This window comes from Camellia sinensis, chromosome 14, assembly GCF_055761805.1.
Source record: "Camellia sinensis isolate YWXY chromosome 14, ASM5576180v1, whole genome shotgun sequence".
Lineage (NCBI taxonomy): Eukaryota > Viridiplantae > Streptophyta > Magnoliopsida > Ericales > Theaceae > Camellia > Camellia sinensis.
In genome coordinates, this window is record NC_138974.1 from 63052845 (window position 1) to 63073165 (window position 20321).

Here is a 20321-nt window from a genome sequence, read left to right on the forward strand (position 1 = left end):
GAAAAAAGATGCGAGACATACCTTCTAGGATCGCAAGGCAAGGGGTCAGTCCAAAAATATTCAGCATCAAGGGCATCCTTTGCAGATATTCTCTACGTGAAATGGAAAAAGGGAAAAGGGAAAAAAAAATTCAAGGAATTGAAAGTTGTAGAACAAAAATGAAAAATATATACATAGAACTGCACCAAATCTGATAATCTGTGCTTATATGTTCATGGCCTTTCTAATCGAGTTTTTGGAAACAGAAATGCAAAATGCAGTCACCAAAACAATCCATAAGCTACCAAAAAATCAACAATCCCTAAAGACACAGAGATGAAACCATCATGATCCTCAACTGTATATAAAAATGTGTCATTAATTAGATGATTTAGGATGAATGTGTTTTGATGGGATATTGGAATCAGACTATTTTCAGATTATGCAAGCCACCCCAATTATTAAATTATAAGCTCAGAAGGGCTTTACAATGAAGCAGTGGAATGCATCATTTCCCCAAATTGTACTCGCAAAAAAATAATCATCCTCCTGGTCCTTCCAAAGCCCAACTTTGTTTGATATGCCTTAATTTCAAAGAAACTAGCTAATCCTTTCTCTGTCAAGAAGAACTCTCTAGCCAGTTGTAGCGATTAGGCATAGTAGCAATGGGGCATGGAAAAACCCTTGGAAACTTTGTCATCCTTCAAAGGTTCCTCAAACACCTACCAAAGGGAATTAATTCTTTCCAGGTAAAAAGAAAGGAGCCGAATAACAATTTATTGATTTAGATACAACAACATAAATGTTCACTCTCATGAAACCCAAGAGTAGTCCAAGCAAAAATAGATCATAGAATTTGATAAAAGTTGGTTGTTATCTTAAGGAGATGAATGTAACCAACACTAGGTTCATAATTGAAATCATCCAAGAGGAATAAACCGTATTTTCCTTCTTCAAATGGGAATTCAAATTTATATACATACATATATATAAGTTCATTGCAAAGAATCAAGGTCTATTTGTGTTGGAACAATCTTCTGTGTAAATAAAATAACTTAAAATAAATTCAAACAAAATAAATAAATAACATACCGGATTTATTTATCGAACCGAATTAAAATTAAGACCAAGTCGAGTGTGTGACACTCTGTCTTTAAGACAAATTCGCCCCGCTATGGTACTTACGGTTGAGTGGCGTCTATCTCCCAGGATACAATGATCTTCACAAATTGTAGTACTACTCCAAACAATTTGTTCGGTGAACCAAACCTGTGTTCTAACTTTCTGAATATTTATTCTAAATAAAATGAAGAATAATACACAAAAAGAAAATGGACAGCAAAGAGACGAAGTTCAGACTGAATTTTTCGGATTTGAAAATTTGATTTTCCAAACTGCTGGAATTGATTATATATATAAGCAAAAAACTGTGGTCCGAACAGGTTCGTCCTTTGAAATAACAAATGCAACTGTTGAATTTCAAGCAAACTTCTTGACCGTTGCACTTTTGAATAATGGACCAAGCCAAACCCGTTAGAACTCAATAAACCTGTTGAAGCATTATTTATTTAAATTATCTCAAATATATATATATATATATATATTAAACTAATTGAATATATATATATATTTATTAAACTATTGAAACTTTTGAATTCAGAATTAAATTAAATTCCCACAATAATTTTTATTAAAAAATTCAAATGAATTTTATCTAAAAAATTAATGTTAGACCCGAAAACGACGTCAACTTCCCATTCACTTATAAATGGTTTTGACGTTCCGTCTTCACCGTGTGACTTGCCACGCAGCAAGGAACACGTCACCTCTTCGGACCCACCCCAAAAGACGTTTAGGGCCCACTAAACTTGGGCTAAGAAAATATGCCTATATTAAACCATTTTTTTTTCCAACAATCCCCCACATGAATAGAATTTGACGGAGAGAAAATGCAACAACATGATCTAATTACAGAGAGTACAAAAATTGAAAATATTCTGCAAAGGATAGGTAGCTTTTGGCTTTGAACCTTCCCTTGTGAGACACTATCGGATTTACTAGCTAACCAGTGAACATGATGTCTTGAACTGTTCAGCCGTTTGCGTAAACCAAGATAATAGAACTCACACAGTATATTCCCAGACACAGTTTAGTTCTCACTATTGTGTTCATTTTGGCCCTGAACAACCTGGTCTCTCATGAGTGCTCTAGAGAATTGTAGCCCTTCACAAATCTCATAGAACCGGCCCAGTTCACACTCACATAGGTGATTTTTATGAAGAGTATCCTGCCATACTCCACTAGGTTTACCTACATATAAGAATCATTAAAATTTTACTTAACCTTTAACGCTGCAGACATCACTATTTCATCAAAGAAATGGCTAGGAGTTAGACTCCCCAGTGATCCTTCTAAGTTATTCACAACTCGGTTGTCCCTTTGAACCTAGATCTTGGGATCTCCAGTCAACTAGGTTGGGTTGCCGTTGTGGTAACTCTTATTTAATAGGCTTAAGTCCCATTCCCCTTGATGAATTCTCAACTAACTTTCTTGCTAACCCTTTTGTTAGTGGATCCGCTATGCTGTCTTTAGACTTAACATATTCTATGGAAATTATTCCATTAGAGAGTAGTTGTCTCACGGTGTTATGTCGACGACGAATGTGTTGTGACTTACCGTTATACATATGACTCTGTGCTCTACCTATAGCTGATTGACTATCGCAATGTATGCATATAGCAGGCACCGGTTTTGGCCATATTGGAATATCTTCAAGGAAGTGGCGAAGCCATTCTGCCTCTTCCCCTGCTTTGTCTAAAGCTATGAATTCAGATTCCATAGTAGACCTAGCAATACAAGTCTGTTTGGAAGATTTCCAAGATACAGCCGCCCTATCAAGAGTAAAGACATACCCATTGGTGGACTTCGAGTCTCTAGTATCCGATATCCAATTTGCATCACAGTATCCTTCAAGCACTGCTGGATATCTAGTATAATTAAGCCCAATGTTACGAGTAAATCGGAGATATCTTAGAACCCTTATAATTGCTTTCCAGTGTTCTTCTCCCGGATTACTCGTATATCTACTTAATTTACTTAATGCATAAGCTATATTTGAACAAGTGCAGTTCATCAAGTACATTAAGCTTCCAATAATTTGGGCATACTCTAATTGAGAAATACTTTCCTGTATATTCTTAGAAAGATACAAATTAACATCTACAGGTGTTCTAGCAAGATGAACATCATCTTTGCTGAATTTGTCAAGTATTTTCTTAATGTAATGAGATTGTGACAAAGCATATCCTTCTGATGTTTTGGTAATTTTTATACCAAGTATTACATCAGCAATGCCCATGTCCTTCATGTCAAAATGTTTATTCAACATTTTCTTGATAGTTTTAATCATGTCATTATTACTACCAATGATGAGCATATCATCTACATAAAGACATACAATGACATAACCTTTATCTATGTTTTTAATATAAACACATTTGTCACACTCATTAATTTTAAATCCATTTGACATCATTGCCTTGTCAAATTTCTCATGCCATTGCTTTGGCGCTTGTTTTAAACCATATAATGATTTAACCAATTTACACACTTTCTTTTCTTTCCCTGGAATAGAAAACCTTTATGGTTGTTCCATGTAAATTTCTTCATTTAACTCACCATTTAAGAAAGCGGTTTTAACATCCATTTGATGAATTTCTAGATTGTATAGAGATGCAATGGCAATTAGCATTCTAATGGATGTTATTCTAGTAACCGGTGAGTATGTGTCAAAGTAATCTAGACCTTCTTTTTGTCTAAAACCTTTGACCACAAGTCTTGCCTTGTATTTGTCTATTGATCCATCCGCTTTCAATTTTCTTTTGAAAATCTACTTGTACCCAAGAGGTTTACAACCTGGTGGCAAGTCCACTAATTCCCAAGTGCGATTTTGCAAGATGGATTCAACTTCACTATTGACAGCTTCTTTCCATAAAGGAGCTTCAGGACTGGACATAGCCTTCTTAAAAATTAAAGGCTCATTTTCTAACAAATATGTTAGAAAATCTGGACCAAAAGATTTTGAGGTTCTAGCACGTTTACTACGCCTAAGTTCCTCTTCCTCATTTTGATCTAACTCTTGTTCTTGATCATGTTCTTGATCCTGACTAGTAATAGCATCAAAAGATCTTTTATTGGTACTAGTCTCTTGTCCAGTCTTCTTTGGAAATACATGTTCAAAGAATGATGCATTCCGAGACTCAATAATAGTATTTACATGCATTTCAGTATGTTCTGATTTATGAATCAAAAACCGATATGCACTACTATTCTTAGCATAAACCAATGAAAATGCAATCAATGGTCTTAGGACCTATCTTAGTCTTTTTAGGACTAGGAATAGCCACTTTAGCCAAACACCCCCACACTTTTAAGTATTTGTAGGATGGTACTCTACCATGCCACATTTCATAAGGTGTTTGATTCACTTTCTTTCGGGGTACTTTATTAAGTATATAATTAGCAGAAAGTATTGCTTCCCCCCACAAGTTCTGAGGTAATCCAGAACTGATTAACATGGCATTCATCATTTCTTTTAAAGTCCAATTTTTCCTTTCAGCAATTCCATTTTGCTGAGGTGAGTAAGGAGCGGTGGTTTGATGAATTATTCCATGTTCTTTACAATCGCCAAAAGATGATTCATATTCACCACCTCTATCACTTCTAAGTTTCTTGATTTTCTTACCAAGTTGATTTTCAACTTCATTCTTATATTGAATGAAAGTTTCCAAAGCTTCATCCTTGGTTCGAATTAAATAAACATAACTATATCTACTATAGTCATCTATAAAAGTGATAAAATACTTTTTCCCACCTCTAGTTTGAATTGATTTAAAATCACAAATGTCACTATGAATTAATTCAAGTGGTTCCGTACTTCTTTCAATTGAATGAAAAGGAGTTTTAGATAATTTTGTCTCAACGCAAATTTCACATTTATGATTTGAATCAATGTTAAATTTAGGTAAACATTCCATATTAATTAATCTACGCAAAGATCCATAATTAACATGTCCTAGTCTACCAAGCCATAAATTTGAAGACTCAAGCAAGTAAGAAGAAGATGTAGTATTATTAATAACTGAGGATACAATGGTCATTACATTTAACTTGAAAAGGCCATCAGACATGTAACCTTTTCTGACATACATCCCGTTTTTGGTAAGTACAAACTTGTCACTTTCAAAAACTAGCCTAAACCCATTCTTACTCAACAAAGATCCGAAAACTAAATTCTTGCGAATGTCCGGTACATGCAACACATTGTTGAGAGTGAGTTCCTTTCCAGATGTCATCTTGAGTACAATCTTTCCTTGTCCTTCAACTTTGGAAGTTGAGGAGTTGCCCATAAAGAGTTGTTCACCATTGTCCACCATAGAATAAGATGTGAACATCTTTTTGTCGGCACAAATATGACGAGTAGCACTAGTGTCCACCCACCATTCTTTAGGATTTCCGACAAGATTTGCCTCGGAAACAACTGCAAAAAGATTGATATCATTTATACCATTGGAAATATTGTCCACTTCAGTCATGTGGGCTTGAGCAGGCCTCTTGCTTGTTCTTCTTTTGTTTTTGCCTTTGCTACGGTAATCTTTGGCCCGATGTCCCTTTTTGTCACCGATGTAACATTTGCCATTAAACTTGTACTTTTTATTTCCCCCCCCTTTAGAGCCTTGTGATGAACTTTCTCCAAAAGACTTTCGTTTCTTGATTTTTGAAGCATATTCCACCACATTTACCTCAGACTTTATAGGATGCTTACCAGCCCGCTTTTCAGAATTGCGGTTGTCCTCCTCAATCCTCAAATGCACATTTAATTCGTCCATAGAAATTTCTTTGCGCTTGTGTTTGAGGTAGTTCTTGAATTCCTTCCAGCCTTTTGGTAATTTTTTAATTAAGGTTGCAACTTGGAAGGATTCACTGAGAGACATGCCTTCTGCATGAATGTCATGCAGAATGAGTTGGAAATCTTGAGCTTGGCTGATCACAGTTTTTGAATCAACCATTACAAAATTTAAGAATCTGCCAACCACAAATTTCTTTGAGCCGGCATCTTCTGTTTTGTACTTTTTCTCCAACGATTCCCAAAGTTCCTTTGCTGTCTTGATTGGACTGTAAACGTTGTATAATGTGTTGTCAAGTCCGTTCAAATGTAATTCCGGCAAAGGAAATCGGCATGTTTCCAAGCATCAACCGCAGCAACCACTTGCCGGTCGGTTTCATCATCTTTCAAGATAGGAGCATCTTTACGGAGGAAACGAGCCAGGTTCATAGTTGTAAGATAGAACAACATTTTCTGCTGCCATCTTTTAAAGTCAGTTCGTAAGAACTTCTCTGGCTTTTCTCCATGATTTATTGGCACTGTCACCACAGGAGAGGGGGTTGGCGTCATTGCAGCCACCACAGTAGTACTTGTTTGGGCATTAGTTTCAGTAGCCATCAATTCTAATATATAAAACAAAATTATAATTAGAATTTACACTACACAAAAAATTAAACCAAATTCACAGAATTAAATTCTGTAAAAATAAAAGAAACAAGAATGTAACTTTTATTTTCCAATTAATTTGAAAATAAAATAAAATTTTATTTAAACAAATTAATTCCACACAGAAAATTAAATTCTGTAAAATAAGGCGAATCTGTCTTAAGATTGTTGGAACAATCTTCTGTGTAAATAAAATAACTTAAAATAAATTCAAACAAAATAAATAAATAACATACCAGATTTATTTATCTAACCGAATTAAAATTAAGTCCAAGTCGAGTGTGTGACACTCTGTCCTTAAGACAAATTCGCTCCACTATGGTACTTACAGTTGAATGGCGTCTATCTCCCAGGATACAATGATCTTCACAAATTGTAGTAGTACTCCAAACAATTTGTTCGGTGAACCAAAGCTGTGTTCTAACTTTCTGAATATTTATTCTAAATAAAATGAAAAATAATACACAAAAAGAAAATGGACAACAAAGAGACGAAGTTCAGACTGAATTTTTCGGATTTGAAAATTCAATTTTCCAAACTGCTAGAATTGATTATATATATAAGCAAAAAACTGTGGTCCGAACAGGTTCGTCCTTTGAAAGAACAAATGCAACTATTGAATTTCAAGCAAACTTCTTGACCGTTGCACTTTTGAATATATTATTCAAACAATGAAAAGTGATCCAATAATGGACCAAGCCAAACCCGTTAGAACTCAATAAACCTGTTGAAGCATTATTTATTTAAACTATCTCAAATATATATATATATATATATTAAACTAATTGAATATATATATACATATATTAAACTATTGAAATAGTTAAATAAATAAATAAAGAGGTACAAACTTTAGGAAACTTCTTAGAAACCTAAAATTTGAATTTAGAATTAAATTAAATTCCCACAATTACAAATTTTAGGAAACCACTTAGGAATCCAAAATTTGAATTCAGAATTAAATTAAATTCCCACAATAATTTTTATTAAAAAATTCAAATGAATTTTATCTAAAAAATTAATATTAGACCCGAAAACGACGTTAACTTCCCATTCACTCATAAATGGTTTTGACGTTCCGTCTTCACCGTGTGACTTGCCACGCGGTAAGGAACACGTCACCTCTTCGGACCCACCCCAAAAGACGTTTGGGGCTCACTCAACTTGGACTAAGAAAATATGTCTATATTAAACTATTTTTTTTTTCCAACAACTTGATTGTGCTTTCATCTGAGAGAGCATAAGTACTTCATAGAATTGCCTAATAAATATAATAATAGAGAATCTAGCTTGTCCAGACAGTTTCTGGTACAATGGGGAAATTCCAGACAGGTTACGTGAATCATACAAATATGAAGACCAAAGTGCTCAAATAGAAAAGAAAAAAAAAAAAAAAAAAGCCCCAATCATCCAACAGTATTGTACGGGAAAGAAATAAACCTTCTCGTATAATCCTGTTGACCAAGTCTGCGCTCCTCCGTACAACGTCGCCTTATCACCTGAAAACACAAACGTGAGCTAGCCGGCGGGTGTGTGCCGGAAACCTCTCCGATGCCTAAGTCAGCAAACTTGACAAATAGACAAAGCTCTGTGAATTCAGAAAGCAAAGTTGTGTGTTACCTCTCCCAAGGTGATGTTTGTGAGCTTTTATAGGTTTCGCGTGGCACAATCCTAGTAGGACTTCTATTCCTCCACACAGAGTCCTCCTAGGATTTAACCTCCTGAAGGATAATCCTTATCCTCCAACACCCCCCTCACTGCTTAAACCAAGTGAGATGGTTATTACCACGGCCGAACTCCATCATGACCGAAGCAATCTTGGCTATGCTGAGCCGCAGAGTAGGCCGGACTATACTTAGTTCGGTTCTTCCCTTTACTCCTTACTTTGGCTTCTCATGTACAACTCATGGTACAGTTAGACCGAACTAACATGTCAAGACCGGTTCAACTCTAGGACCGGTCTAGCTCCAAAGCATCTCTAGGCCAGTAACTTCAATCTTCTTTCGGACCGGACTAACTCCAAAACATTCACAAGACCGGAGTAACTTATACGGCCATTCTACTCGGCCCTTCGTACCGCAGCCCATAACAGCCCATTTACCTAGCTCGGCCCAATTTTCATATAAATTACCCTCTCAAGTATGTTCCATTGATTGCGTCTGTCCTTTTTTGTTTTATAATTGTTCCTATGCAAGTGTTAAAATATTTGTATAATGACTAAATAAAGCTTCAACCGTTCACCAATTCACATTCACATTACACCAGCTATACAGGCCACATGGTACCAATGGGTCTCTCAACATTTATGTTAGGGGCTCAAGTCCCCTTATCTTGCCTAGCAAAAAGGATAAAGAAATAAATAAATCATACACACCTTACAGTGAAGTGATGTCAATAATTGATATAGTCTTAATTGTGGTTTTAATTTTGTACTTTGATTACTTAACCCAACCAACATATGTCTTTGTTCAAATTGGACTAAACAAAGCATCGGGGGCTTGGGGGTGTCAATTGTTTGTTTTTGTTTGGTTCCATATATATCGAAAATGACAACCTATTTTAAACTTTGGTTCTGCTTCCTACCAATTTTAAACTTAGGTCTCGTTTGGGAACATGCTAATTTAGTTATTTTTTGGCTATTTGGCTAAAATATGAGCTAAAAAAAATTAGTATGTTTGGGATGATTTTTTGACTTTTTACGAAAAGATGTGCAAAAAGTAGAGAGAAAAGAGAATCTTTGACTTTTTGATATGGGTTGTTGGCTTTTTGATTTTTTTAGTGACTTTTTGACTAAAAAATACACTTGCCAAACGAGGCCTTACACGAAGCAGGGGCATAGAAGAGTCTAAGATTGGATGCGCCTAAGAGAGCATTTACATATTTTATAAATAAATATTTAATAAGAAATATTTTTGTTGCTTAGTTGTAATGTGTTAAATGTCTACATTATACTAATTTATCAACCCAAAAAAAATGTCTACATTATACTAGCACTTCAACTGTTAAATATAAGTACAGTAAATACTCATTATAATCATTGCACAAGTAGCAATTTAACACCAACAACATATATCTTTACTCCTCAACCCTTGCAAACCAAAATTGAAAATTCCATCAAAAAATGCCCATCCTTTTTTTATTTCCTTGAAATGTTTGAGTGGTCCTATCCTAGTCTGAACCTCAATTCTATCTTAACAATATTCTTACACTGAATCGCGGAATCATGGTTCTAGAGCATAAACTCACCCCCAACAGGAGTTTCTTGCTGATAGAAAACTTTGCGGAACATAAACTAAAAACCATTAAGGATTCAATTCCATACATGAAAACTATATGAATTTCTAATATACAAAATAAGTGAATACATACCTTGATCCATTTGGTATGAAATCCTCTTTTAAGAAAGAGAAATCTTGAATGGAAGATCTTGATCTTTAAGTTCTTGACTTGTCTAAGATCTTCAAACCACTTCTCTCTCTCTAGGCGATGGGAGCCTTCATGTGGTGACAACTTAAGTTTTTTGATGGAGAGTATGGTTTGGGACCTTACACTATTTATACTAATATTCTTCCCATCAAAGAACCATTCATTCAATGAACTTCATTAAATAGATTAATGTATCTTATACATTCATGATACATAATGCATCTTTTATATTTAATGAATTCATTAGATAAGACTAATGTATCTTACATATTCATAATAGATACAATGTGCATCTCTAAGATTCATTCATAATGAATCCATCACATTCAATGTGCATCTCTAAGATTCATTCATAATGAATTCATCACATTCAATGTGCATTAGCATTAGTCTTCTATACATTATATAGGTGCATTCATCAATAATTAGTCACCATCTAATTGATGTACATGTATCTTACTTAATGAGATGAATCTAGTATAATTATGCATAAGCCACATTAAGCCATATTTAGGAAAAATTCTTACAATCTCCCACTTGGCTTGCATGATTATATTACGTCACTAGATTATCATAATATGGCCAACGTTCTCCCATTAGAAGATTGCACCATCACCATTAGATTCTGTTCAATGAAATTATTAGCACCAAATCATTGTAGTCAGTGATTTACACATTGATCAAGACTGTACAATGGTTATAGTGTTAATATTTTCCATTAACATGAATAAGTGAATCTTAAAACACAGAGATGACATTAGCAACATAATGGTAATTAATGCTAATTCATCTATAACGGTCCCGTTGTTTACATCTTCTTCTAAATTGTGCACAAGTATGAAGAATGAAAACAACAAACATAATCATTATTAACAGAAAATGATTATAACATAACATTTATCACGAACATAATACACTCATTTCAAAACTAAACATGATAAACTTTCAACTAAGCCCATGCGCGCAACATGTTCTTGAAAGAGCTTAGGCATGAGACCTTTAGTTAAAGGATCTGCTAACATGAGTGTAGTACTAATATGAGATATGGAAACAGTCTGATTCAGAACCCTTTCTTTAACAACTAGATACTTGATATCAATATGCTTTGATCCTCCTGAAGTTTTGTTATTATTGGAGAACCGCACAGCAGCATCATTATCACAGTAAATCTGTAAGGGCTCCGAAATTGAATCGACAAGTTGTAATCCAGATATGAAATTCTTTAGCCATACTACATGTCATGTGGCTTCATAACATGCTATGAATTCTGCCTCCATAGTGGAAGAAGCTGTCAGAGTCTGCTTATGACTCTTCCATGAAATGGGTCCATTAGCAAGCATAAAAATGTACCCAGAAATGGACTTTCGAGTGTCTTTACATCCAGCAAAATCAGCATCTGAATAACCAACCACTTCAAGGCTGTCTGTTCTTTGATAAGTGAGCATGTAATCCTTAGTGCCTTGTAAATATCGCAACACTTTCTTAACTGCTTTCCAATGATCAAGTCCGGGATTGCTTTGGTATCGACCCAGCATACCAACTACAAATGCTATGTTAGGACGTGTACAAACTTAAGCATACATAATGCTCCCAACTGTAGAGGCATAATGAATTTCTTTCATTTGTTCCCTTTCTAAATTATTTTTGGGACACTGAAATTCACTAAATTTATCACCCTTAACTACAGGGGCAATACTACTTGAACAGTTCTGCATGTTGTACCTTTTAAGAACCTTTTCGATATAGGCTCTTTGGGACAATCCTAAAATACCACGAGACCTATCTCGGTGAATTTCTATCCCAATGACAAAAGAGGCTTCACCAAGATCTTTTATTTCAAAATTTCTCGTAAGGAATTTCTTTGTATCATGTATCATTCCCAAATTATTGCTAGCAAGCAATATATCATCAACATACAAAACTATAGTGCAGATATTGCTCCCACTGATTTTAAGGTAGACACATTGATCAACTACATTATCCTTAAAATCAAATTTGGTGGGAATTTCATGAAATTTAAGATACCATTGTCGAGATGCCTGTTTTAGACCATATATGGACTTCTTAAGCCTACAAACCATATTTTTCTTGCTTTCATCCTGAAAACCTTCAGGTTGGTCCATGTAGACCACTTCATGCAGGTCACTATTCAAAAAGGTTGTTTTAACGTCCATTTGATGTAACTCTAAATCATAATGAGCTACTAAGGCCATGACTATTCTCAAGGAATCTTTATTAGAAACGGGAGAATAAATTTCCATATAGTCTATCCCTTCTTTTTGAGTGTATCCTTTAGCACCTAATCTAGCCTTGTATCGTTCGACATTGCCTTTAGGATCACGCTTGGTTTTAAAAACCCATTTGCATCCAATAGTTTTGGCTCCCTTAGGCAATTCTACAAGTTCCTAGACATTGTCGTCTTTCATGGATTTTAACTCATCTTTCATGGCATTTAACCATTGAATTGCATTTCCATTTTTCATGGCTTGGGCATAAGAAACAGGATCGTTCTTCAAGCCTATATCACACTCATTTAGGTAAACCTCATAGTCATTTGATATGGCTGGTTTCTTTTCTCTTTGTGATCTGTGTAAAAGTTGTTCTGCAACTGGGACAACTTCTTTTTCAATGTGAGAAATCTCTTGTGTACCAATAGGTTCAGGTACAACATTTTCTTGGATAATTGTGAAAGGTGTTAAATGCACGATTTTCCTCCGAAGAAATATTTTTGAGATTCATACTCCCACTAATGTTTTCATCCTCTAAGAACACGGCGTTTCTAGTTTCAACAATTCTAGTGCTATGAGTGGGACAATAGAATCTAAAACCCTTTGATCTCTCAGGATATCCAATGAAATAACAACTTATAGTTCTAGGGTCTAATTTCTTTATTTGTGGGTTGAAAATTTTTGCTTCAGCAGGACAACCCCATACATGTAAATAATTCAAATTAGGTTTCCTACCAACCCACAACTCATAAGGAGTTACAGGCATAACCTTACTAGGAACCCTATTAAGAACATGTACAGCAGTTTTTAAAGCTTCACCCCGCAAGTAATCTGGCAAAGAAGAGTTACTCATCATGCTTCTCATCATGTCCAAAAGAGTACGATTTCGTCGCTCAGCTACACCATTTTGCTTAGGTGTACCAGGCATTGTGTAGTTAGCAACAATACCATTCTCAATCAAAAATAAAGCAAAAGCACTTGGATTTTGATCCGACTCAGTGAATCTACCATAATATTCACCACCTCTATCAGATCTTACACTTTCAATTCGTCTGCCAAGTTGATTTTCAACTTCAACTTTATAAAGTTTGAACATATTCAGTGCTTCTGATTTTTCACGAATAAGATACACATAAGTATACCTAGAAAACTCATCAATAAAAGTAATAAAATAGTTATGTCCAGAAATAGTTGGAACAGTAAAATGACTACATATATCAGTATGAATTGTGTCTAATAATTCAGTAGTCCTAGTGGCACCCTTTTTCTTTGTCTTTGTGTATTTTCCTTTAATGCAATTCACACAAGTACTAAAATCAGAAAAATCAAGTGAACTTAAAATTCCATCTTTAATAAGACGTTCCATCCTTTCTCTTGATATGTGGCCCAAGCGCTTATGCCACAACATGGATGAATTTTCATTCACTCGCTTTCTCTTTTTATTTACCAAGTCATTTACATTAAAGGATAAAAGAGATTGTGCATAAGTGGAATCTAAATTCAATGAATAAAGATTACCATATAAAGTACCAGAACCAATCATATGAGAATTGTGAAATAAAGAGACTCTATTATTTCCAAACTTAAATTCATAACCATAGGAATCAAGTTGTGAAACAGAAATTAGGTTTCTAGTAAGAACAGGAACATAAACTGTGTTTACTAAATCTAAAATGAAACCAGAGTCTAAAATTAGACGGAGGGTGCCAATAGCCTCAGCGTCCACTTCTATTCCATTCCCAACCGTAATGGTTCGTTCTCCTTTATTTAATTTCCGACTTGTAAGGTATCCCTGCAAGGAATTTGTTATGTGAATACTTGCACCAGTGTCAATCCACCAAGAATTTGGTGGAACATCTACCAAAAGGGATTCATAAGACACAAAGCATTGAGTGTTACCTTTCTTGTCCAACCAACTTTTAAAACCTGGACAATCCTTTCTTATGTGACCTTTCTTTCGACAGAAATGGCATCGAATCTTATTTTCTTCATTAGCCTTGTGAGTTTCATCATTTGCATTCTTCTTCTTCTTACTTTTGCCTTTCTTGAAAATCTTTTTGGTTGGACCCAAAGTGGTAAGGTGAGCCATATCAGGCTTTTCAGCTTTAAGCCTCTCTTCTTCTTGAACACACATGGCAATTAACTCGCTCATCTTCCACTTATCTTTCTGCGTATTATAATTGATCTTAAAAGGACCAAATTGCGCAGGAAGAGAAGTCATAATGAAATGAACAAGAAAACCTTCAGAAATTTCCATGTCCATTCCCTTTAATTGAGAGGCCATGTCATTCATCTTTAAGATATGTTCACGAACACCACTCAAACCATCATATTTCATTGTCATCATTTTAATCATGAGAGTACTAGCAAGGGATTTGGAAGTTCCAATGAATTGTTCTTCAATAGATTTCATATAGCTCACTGCACTTTCAGAAACAGGAATTGCTCCTTGAATTGCAGGCGTAATTGAGCCTTTCATTATCATTAGACTTAAGCGATTAGAGCGTTCCCATTTTTCATATAAAGCCATGTGTTCCTTAGAGCTTGTATCATTAGGCTTTGTAGGAGCTGGCTCTCTTAATGCATAGTCTAAATCCATAATTCCCAAAACAATTCCAATTTGTTCATTCCATTTCTTAAAATTAGTTCCACTCAAAGCTTCAATACCAGACAAGTAACTATTAATGGAAGTAGGATTCAATGCTGCAAACACATAATATCCATTACATAATATAATCAAGAAAACTACTTTTCACATCTCATAAAAATAACACCACAAGTTAAATATATCTAACTATAAAACATAATTAGTTAGATATGAAATCAAGTTATCCTTCCGTTGGGCCGAATAATAATATATTTTAACAATTCATAAAAGTAAATGAGATAACTAATAAAAATAAACAACATAAAATAAAATAAAACAATCATTAAGATCGTAACGAGTTTATCACCGTTGGGCAGAAAAACTCAATGTCTCTTATTTTATTTTATTAACTAAAGCACGTGAGAAGTTTATCACCGTTGGGCAGAAAAACTTAATGCTATATTTATTATACTAATCATCTTGGTTGTTCAAACATACATAGTGTTGAACCTCCGTTGGGCTGATCAACAATGTTTCAACTCATAAGGTGTGTAACAAAACATTATAAGTGCATAAAACATTATCTTAATTACCACTTGTTCAATAATTTTCAATTTTTATTTTAATATCAATAGAATAAAAGATTGGCCAAAAATAAAAATAAAATTGAACAAGTGTAAATCAAGGTTTTGCACTTGTTACACCGAACATCATCATAAAATGAAATTCATACTTATACGTTTCATGCATCAAAATTGAGAACCATGGCTCTGATACCAATTGATAGAAAACTTTGCGGAACATAAACTAAAAACCATTAAGGATTCAATTCCATACATGAAAACTATATGAATTTCTAATATACAAAATAAGTGAATACATACCTTGATCCATTTGGTATGAAATCCTCTTTTAAGAAAGAGAAATCTTGAATGGAAGATCTTGATCTTTAAGTTCTTGACTTGTCTAAGATCTTCAAACCACTTCTCTCTCTCTAGGCGATGGGAGCCTTCATGTGGTGACAACTTAAGTTTTTTTGATGGAGAGTATGGTTTGGGGCCTTACACTATTTATACTAATATTCTTCCCATCAAAGAACCATTCATTCAATGAATTTCATTAAATAGATTAATGTATCTTATACATTCATGATACATAATGCATCTTTTATATTTAATGAATTCATTAGATAAGACTAATGTATCTTACATATTCATAATAGATACAATGTGCATCTCTAAGATTCATTCATAATGAATCCATCACATTCAATGTGCATCTCTAAGATTCACTCATAATGAATTCATCACATTCAATGTGCATTAACATTAGTCTTCTATACATTGTATATATAGGTGCATTCATCAATAATTAATCACCATCTAATTGATGTACATGTATCTTACTTAATGAGATGAATCTAGTATAATTATGCATAAGCCACATTAAGCCAAATTTAGGAAAAATTCTTACACTTGCAACAAAGGTTTTAAATCCTATTTTATAGAGCACTATAAATACCTAATACCTTGGATACATGGTTGCTTATCCAACAAGATCTAAACTTTTAATTCAATTTTTATTTTATTTGTATACACGTAAATTTTTTATTTATTTTCTGAAGAAACAATTAGGGCATGAGAACCATCCAAAATCATTATGTTCCATTTAAGTTAATGAAATATATATTTAATGTACTTAATCACAAAGTCAGTCAAAAAATGGATCTCGGTTTTATTTTTTAAAAGATTGAATTTTGGTAGACCTATAACAACTAATAAAGGGTTAGCATTTTCTCCGCACCCTTTTAGGGATGGCAATGGATAATCTATCTGTGGGTATTCATGGAGACCCAACCCAAATATATGAATTTTTCCCTATTTTTCTTATCCATTGGGTAGGGTAAGTGATATTCTTTAAATATCCACAGGGGATGGGTTGGGGATGGGTATCCACTAATTTCCCCATATGTTTTTTTTTTTTTTTTTTTTTTTTAAGATTTACAACCAAAACTAAATATACATTCAATCTTTTTTCTTTTTTTTATTTATTTATTTTTTCAGGTTCACAACCATTTTTTTTTATTTATTTTATTTTATTTATTTTTGGTAAGATCCACTACCAAAGCTAAATATACCTCCAATCTTTTTTTTATTTTTATTTTTAAGGTTCACAACCATTTTTTTTTTAATTTTTCAGATTCACAACCAAAGCTAAATATACATTCAATCTTTTTTCTTTTTTTTTTTTTTAATTTTTTTTTTAAGGTTCACAACCAATTTTTTTTTTTATTTTTTTTTTTAAGATTCACAACCAAAGCTAAATATACATTCAATCTTATTTTATTTTATTTTTCTCAACAATAAAATCAAATACACATTAATTAACATTGTCACATTATTCTTGTCAAATTTTACGCATATCTAGAATTTTTTAAATTTATTTAAAAAAATTAAGGACACTGTCTAGTGTAGGTTTCGGTTTGCTTTTCTATGTTATTTTATTTTGTTATGTACTGTAATTTTCAGAATGGTTTGCTTGTTCTGAAATTTCAATTAACGAGTATGAATCTATTTGTTTTATGTTATCACACAATTTATACAACATATATATATGAATGTATTTGAAAATAAGGAAATTGTAGAGAATCAAAACAAGCATGAGTCGTGATTGGTTAGAAATGATGGGTATAAAGATTTATTTGCTAGAAAAACAAAAAGGGGATACAAAGTCTTACTAAATAATTTTTTTTAAATTAAAAGAATTTTTCTTAGTTATGAACAGATTTAACTGAATTCAGCTTGTTTCCCAATGTTATACTTCATTTATTTAGATAAAAAAATATTTTTTAATGAAAAATATTTTTTATAAAAAAAATTAAAAATATATATTTTTATATTTGGTGGTGGTGGTGATGGAACGAAGGTGAAAGTAGAGATTGTTACATAGTGGTGGGGTGATGGTGGCAGTGATAATGGTAGTGGCTATGGTGATGGTAGTGTGACAGTGAAAGTGAGAATAGTGGTGATGGTGTTGTGAAATTAGTAAAAATTTAATTGAAAAAATATTTTTTGTTTTTTAAAACTAACAAACAACAAAATTCGTGGGGGACTAAAGGAAGAAGATGGAGGATGGATTGGGTGTGGTAATGCATAGATATCTTAAAATGAGTGGTTCAGATTTGTTAAAGGTATAATTAGATTTTGGATAAATTAAAATGAATAGTTCAAATTTGCTAAAAGAAAGATGGTTTAATGTCTAAAATGTTCGTGGCTAAGAGATCAACAAACAATTCCTTATTTATGCCCTGATGCAATTTAATATGAGTCTTATAACACTTTCTTCAAACAGGTTCTTTCACATTTTATTTTTTCAAACAGGTTCTTATAACATTATAATCAGGTTCTTATAACATGTAGGGGAGAGAGTGAGAGTGAGAGAGAGAGATGGTTGTAATTTTTTTTAATCTTCCATGTTCTTCCGTGTTTTTTTTTTCAATTGCTAAAACTTATTTGATTGTCTCAAAATTATATATTTGATTATTATAAAACAAACTTTTTAATTAATTAATTAATGTGTATTTGATTTTGTTGTTGAACCAAATAAAATAAAATAAGATTGAATGTATATTTAGCTTTTGTTGTGAACCTTAAAAAAATAAAAAATAAATAAAAAAATAAGTTGTTAACATTAAATATATTAAAAGAAAGAAAAAAGATTGAAGGTATATTTAGCTAAAATCTTTATAAAAAAAAAAGAAAAAAAAGAAGGTTGTTAACATTAAATATATTAAAAAAGAAAGAAAAAAGATTGAAGGTATATTTAACTTTTGTTGTGAACTTTAAAAAAAAAAAAAAATTGTTAACATTAAATATATTAAAAAAGAAAGAAAAAAGATTGAAGGTATATTTAGTTTTTGTTGTGAACCTTAAAAAAAAAAAAAAAAAATTGGTTATTAACATTAAATATAAAAAATAAAAATGGAGATTAAAGTGGGTTGGGAAAAATCCATACCCATTAAAAAATGGAGAGGGTGGTACCCATGGGGAATGAAAAAAATTTATTATAGGGAAATGATGATGAAAAATTAATATCCACCCCATTGCCATTCCTACACCCTTTTTGCAGTAAGTCAAAACTCAGATTTATTTTGTCATTTTCCAAACTAATAAAGTAAGTCATTTTATTGACATTGTAGTGTCAGTTTCTCCAAACTAATGAAGTAAAAAAATCATCATTTAGTTTGTCAATAAACTAATCATTTTAGTCTGAAATTTATAGACAAACTAAAATCCATCCACTCCCTGTTGCTAGACCTAAAACAAACTAACAAATTTTGGTACATCACATTATCGCATAATTGTGTTCACTGGCACACCTAAATAAAAATGCTATGGCTATGAAGTGTCTGATAGTCTATAATAACAAGTTCACTATGCCTGAGATTTATGTGTACCTGAGATGGATCAAGGGTTAGCATTTTCTCTAGTAAATCCAGCGCATGACAGTCAAAACTGCAAACCAATATAAGAATTATGGATATCAAACTTCTTGCACTAAAATGGACACCAAAAAATTCAAGTCTAACTAACAACTTCAATTTGTATATTTACTGTCTAAAAACCTCCCTCACTCGCCTCTTCATCGGCCTTGTTGGCTTGAACTTGTTATACCAGGGAATCTTGGAAACCCCAGGCCAAATAATCTCATCTGGAGATCCGCACAGCTCAAATATTTTGTTCAATTGTTCAGGCTGTAGTAAATATTCAACAAATAGAACACTGCATTAATTATACATAACCTAGATGAAACTTAAATTCTATGTGAAAAGAAATAATAGCAATAAGACCATGAATAAAATATAGAACAAGTGGACAAATTATTTTTAATTTTTTATTAAGTAAAATCTAATTTTGGTTTCATCTATTGTAAAATAATAAAATTAATGCTGCAATCAATTTTGAAAATTAATTTATGACAAGGTCGTGATAGCTAATCATAAGGTCAAGCATAATACACCACAATACAGTTATGAATTTTTCATCTTCAACACCCTATTCCAGCTGATTACAAACTAAACCATTAAAGTCCATCTTGGTGGGGTTGCAATATTTTATCAGGGCTTTAAAAATATGTCAAATAATAAAGATTTCTTTCATCGCTAGGCCGTGAATGTAGATATAGATCTTCTATAGGAAACTAAGGTGGCAAGGATAATTGGGGTACAATAAATGCATCTGCATTAAATAATCTGAAACTACATAATTTATGTTGGCACTTAAGATGCATAAAAACTAAAGAACAAACACAATTAAAACATAAATGTCCGAAAAAATAAACCTGACATAAAAATGATCAAGAAAAGGCCATAACAGGGCACACATACAATCTTGATGGACCTTCCGTGGGTGATGGAGATGCTTTAAAAGTCCATAACTTGTCAATCTTGAACCAGAACAGGGCACACATTCACAAATATTCACTAGTATGTATGTAGATTTTTCAAAAAAAACTGGAGAAGTTAATGCAATTAGATTCAATGTTTGATTAA

General features: G+C 32.9%; 1 long non-coding RNA gene across 1 annotated transcript; it reads right to left on the reverse strand.

Moving 5' to 3' along the window:
* Positions 1–21: 21 nt before the first annotated feature.
* Positions 22–19525, reverse strand: LOC145807415 (uncharacterized). Its single transcript, XR_014350478.1, has 3 exons — positions 19384–19525; positions 19227–19284; positions 22–92 (listed from the first exon to the last, which is right to left on the reverse strand). It is a non-coding gene; the product is annotated as an uncharacterized LOC145807415 (long non-coding RNA).
* Positions 19526–20321: the final 796 nt, after the last annotated feature.